Source organism: Vipera ursinii (genome assembly GCF_947247035.1).
Source record: "Vipera ursinii genome assembly, chromosome: 5".
In the NCBI taxonomy this organism is placed as follows: domain Eukaryota; kingdom Metazoa; phylum Chordata; class Lepidosauria; order Squamata; family Viperidae; genus Vipera; species Vipera ursinii.
The window spans coordinates 100,761,129-100,766,279 of NC_139518.1; positions in this window are offsets into that span (position 1 = coordinate 100,761,129).

A 5,151-nucleotide genomic window follows, 5' to 3' on the forward strand; every position below is an offset into this window, starting at 1 on the left:
TTGAGGAAAAAAAACACCCTTCATTAAAGCACAAACCAGCAACGTGTTATACAGATATTAATCAACAGATGGAACAGTGCACGGTGCTATGGCTGGCAAGGTTTGCTGAATTAATGGCAAAAAGATAATTCCTTGAAGTGTTACCTGTTCCTTCAGGAAAAAAAAACCTCTGGAATTTGCTTCCAGCACTCAGATGTAATTTAGAGCCAGGATTAAAGGCTTGGTTTTTCCCCCCTGGCAGGCAGGAATTTCCACCCGCCTTCGCTACACATGTGATTTTTGCCTGACGGAAGATGAGTCAGCTCAGTGGAATTGCATGGTGACTCAGCTCTCTCGTCCTTGGACTCTCAACACACAACAGATCCCTGCTGGATCCACAGATCCAGTTACCCCCGTTCAATGTGAGTGAATTACATCCGTTGGGTTGTGCTCCTCAAAAAACCCCTAGAAAGACGAACAGGCTTCGTCTCAATCCCGCCAACACTGAGTGGCTGTGCATATCGGCATCTCGGGTTAACCAAGTTATTCCACCTCTAACGATGGGGGGTGAGGTGTTACCCACCGTCGATAGGGCTCGCAACTTGGGCGTCCTCCTGGATTCACGGCTCAATTTTGAAGATCACATAGGAGCCGTGACCAGGGGGGCTTTTGCACAGGTTCGCCTGGTGCGCCAGTTGCGTCCCTATCTGGACCGAGACGCCCTATGCAGTCACTCATACGCTTGTGACCTCCCGTTTGGACTACTGTAACGCTCTCTACATGGGGCTGCCCTTGAAGACCACTCGGAGGCTTCAACTGGTGCAGAATGTGGCCGCGCGAGTTGTAATGGGGGTCTCCCGATACTCCCATGTAACACCTCTACTCCGCGAGCTGCATTGGCTTCCGGTTGCCCTCTGGGTGAAATTCAAGGTGCTGGTTATCACCTATAAAGCCCTACATGGCCTGGGTCCGGGCTATTTGAGGGAACACCTGCTGCCGGCATCAAACGCCCTTCGCCCAGTGCGCTCCCACAGGGAGGGTCTGCTCAGGGTTCCGCCGGTAAGAGATTGCCGGCGGGTGACACCCAGGGATAGGGCCTTCTCAGTGGGAGCGCCTGCCCTCTGGAAACAGCTGCCGGTGGAGCTGAGGACTGCCCCCGACCTCCGATCATTCCGCCGGGGCCTGAAGACCTGGCTCTTTGAGCTCCCGGGCCCAGGCTGAGGAGAAAATTTTAACTGGGGTTTTTAAGAGTACAGGGTGAATTTAATATTTTTTAACTTGGTTTTTAACTTTTGTATGTTTGATTTTAATTCCCTGTAAACCGCCCTGAGTCCTCAGGGAAAGGGCGGTATATAAATGTAATAAAATAAAATAAAAATAAATGTACTATTTCTTTTTGGGGGGTGGTCCCTCTCATCCCCCCCTGCTAGTCACACTGTGGCTAGATAGCCTTTTTTCCCATCCCCATCGTGAAGAGAACTTTCCAGAAAGTTGGAGCATTTCTGGCTCCTAATGGCTGGGCTCCCAGCTCAATCTCCACGCCTGTAGAGGAAATTCTTGCCAGACCCTCAACTATCCAGGCTCTGGGTTAGGATTTCCACCCCCACTTAGCTGGGATCAGGCTCATCAGCACTTCAGAGTGAGCCCAATCATTCTGGCCTTAACAAACCATGGCTTAGTAACGTAATAGCTGAGACTCAGTAAAAGAAGCTTCTTCTAAAATGCGTTGGATAAGAAAGGCGGTGAAGTCATGCAGAGAAACAAAAGGGGTGTGTTTGTATGTGTGTAGAAACCTAAACAACTGAAGCAAGGCACAACATCTTTGAATTTCTACTGGGAGAAAAAAATGAAAATAAAAAAAACTGTATAATTCAGCTGGTCCCTTCTAAAGCATTTCAGTGGCTAAGTTCATATGCTCTCTTATCAAGAGTCCAAGGAGGAATACCCCTATTTATATACTGATAAGTTTATAGCCAGAAGACCCTGAATTTCATCCTAAAACTAAGAAAAAGGTGGGCATATCCCTCCGTGGGCTATCCCTCTCCATATACACTTTAATATTGCTTCAAAGAGAAAGTCAGTGAAACATAACTGCTCAAGGAAGAAAGCGGAATTTGGAGAACGGTGAGATTGCTAAGGCACTAACTTAAGTGAGATTACCAAACCCGTTGCTTAACTGTTTTTTAATTACGCACCAAATATACAAACCTGCTTTCAACCTTGTTCATTTTGTACTTTACATGGACTTCTCAGCGGCAAGTAGATCACAGATGGGATCATTATTTTAGAATCTAAATCCAGTTGCAATGATTTTGTCTCCTTGGTGGCTGGGGGATTGTAGTGCTGTTTCCACAGCTTGGTCTTGATTTGATGTTACTTATTGGACACTTAAGGATTTAGGAAGTAATTTAATATACATCATCCTAATTTAATAGGGCCATCTCTTATGGTTTCTGACAACTGACCACCGTACAGCGTAGCAGTGACTGAACAAGTTCAAACTAGCATTCAGAGGCAATTCTGGGAGTAGGGAATATGTTGACAGCCAAATGCATGGTTAAAAGAGAAATCCTGGTTTGTTTTTAGAATGACTGAAAACTTAATTAAGCAAGTTCATCAGCAGAGGGCAGCAAGCATTTGATCTCAAAACAGCTGAGGCGAGTCAGAGTGGATTAAGCAGTTGGCGGGAAATCAAAGCATGCCGGGTGTCATTGTAAATGTAGCTTTTCTAACCCTGGTTCTTCAGGAAAAGCCTTGGGAGGGTTTAATGCCTCAACTCCAGCAAAGGCTGAACTTTGCTTTTGATTTTTTTGATCAGCGAACATGGAGGGAGGCAGCAAAATATTTGGGGGCACTGAAAAGTCTTTCTAAATCGACTCGCAGCATTAGACCTGTTGTGTGGTGGTAGGCTTGGAAATGGCTATTCTAGAGCAAGGGTTCCTCAGCCTTGGCAACTTTAAGACTTGTGGACTTCAACTTCCAGAATTCCTCAGCCAGCGTGCCTAGCTGAGGAATTCTGGGAGTTGAAGTCCACAAGTCTTAAAGTTGCCAAGGTTGAGGAGCCCTGTTCTAGAGCCTCTGTGAAGTCAAACAAGAGACAAAAGATAAGAGATTTTTGCTTTTGTTAGACAGTGACTGAGATGCAAGTGCACCACTTAGTTAATCTTTAGATTTTATTGAATGCTTCAACAGTATAACACAGGACGTACAAAACAATATAAATTAAATCCATGTTCACATTGGAACTAATCCCTTCTTTACTTACACCACATCTGTGCTTCAAACCGTTATGCAAAAGGAATATTCAAGTCTTCAAACATCACCGTTTAGGGACGGGAAAAACCGAAACCGAAACCTCTGTGCCATGTATCAAAGTGAACCACTTTAGCCCAATCACTATTCTCCTTTTGGTTTTGTTTGGTTCGGCAAAAGAGCAGCCACGTTTAGCATATAACTAAAGAAATAAGAGCTGTAGACGTGTATGGTTTCTTGTTTATAGTCAGATATCCTGAAGCAGGGCTCTTCAACTTGGCCCTTTTACAACTTGTGGACTTCAACTCCCAGAATTCCTCAGCCAGCGTGCCTGGCTGGGGAATTCTGGGAGTTGAAGTCCACAAGTCGTAAAAGGGCCACGTTTAAAGACCCCTGTCCCAAAGCCAAGCGAGGCCCCTTGGGACTGAAAGACTGCCCTCCACTGTGAGGGCAGGGATATTTTTTGGTCTCTGAAAGCTTGGCTTTAGCCACAAGATGGTCAAGTGACATCCCTGTATTGGAGGTGGAATCTAATCCAGACTTAGCAAATCAGAACAAATATGAATCAGGGAGTGGAGGGGCCAAGATAACTTGCAGATTTCCTCCTGAAAAATATGTGTTTTCAGGATCTTAGCACTCCTGTTTTCTTCCTCGTAGCAAGAGACCCCTGCCCAATTCAGCAGATAGTGGCCAGCTCTGTGGTCACAGATGCCCTTTGCTTTTGTGGCCAATGAGGACAGAGGCCCACCATTACTTAGGAAGCAGAAAGGAAGGCAATCCCAGAAACTGGGGATTGCAAAATGGGAGTATGCAGATATTAATTTAAATATCTGTTAAGTGCTGGGGCAATACATGACAGTTCTTAATAGGCTAGATCAGGGGTCTTCAAACGTGGCCCTTTTACAACAAGTCGTAAAAGGGCCAAGTTTGAAGACAACAACAGGAAAACTTTAACTCAGCCAGGGCCTCAGTCTAATACTAAATTACTGCCCACTGACATCCTTAAAGCACGTGAGGTATTCCCAATTTACAAAATGATACATGCCAGATTTTGAAATTGTCCGTCTTACTTTACTACTTTTCTACTCCGAGTAGGAAACCCCCATAAAGGCAAATAAATAGAATCCTGGTTGGAAAATTTTTTTAAAAAAATGGTAATACAACAAACATTACTCCTTTTAAGTGAAAAGTGAACAATCAAATCTGATGTTTTAAACAGGAGAAATCCACAGGGTAAAGAGCATTACAGTTTGGAACAATTGGGAGGAAATAAGTATGAAAATACATCTTCAAAAAATGAACCCAGGTGGGATTAAATGTAAGATAAGGTGTTGTGGACTATCATGCTACAGTTCATAGAAGGGCTAATTTTGATAAGAATCCAAAGTGCAAATACAACTATCGTCACAAGCCAAAAACGATGTCAAAGTTGGCCCCTCGGTCAGGTTAAGGAGCACCCAATGAGAGAAGACTTGAAGAGGCCGAATTCTCTGTAGGGTTTTCTCCCGATGGGGAGGGGTCCCATCACGGAAGCCGCTGCTGAAGATGGCGTCCAGCCGCAGAAGGGCCATGAAGGCTACCCCTACGGGGGGGGGGTTATTAAAGTTGTGTTCCGGTGCGTTTGCTCCCATATTGCTGCTTCTGAGGCCTCGTTTCCAGTAAACTTGACAATACTTGTCCTGGGTAGACCCCCTGCTCCCTCACCAAAGGCGTCTGTAAACTTAGGGACTGGATGTTTCTCTCTGGCCTTCAAAGTTACATTTTACCGAGATTTGTTTCAAACAGCCAAACACTCTGTGCTTCAAAGGAGGCTACTTTGTACTTTTGCTGTTGAGGAAAGACTAGGTCAGGGGTAGGCAACCTCGGCTCTTTTATGACTCGTGGACTTCAATTCCCAGAATTCCTGAGCCAGCCAAGCTG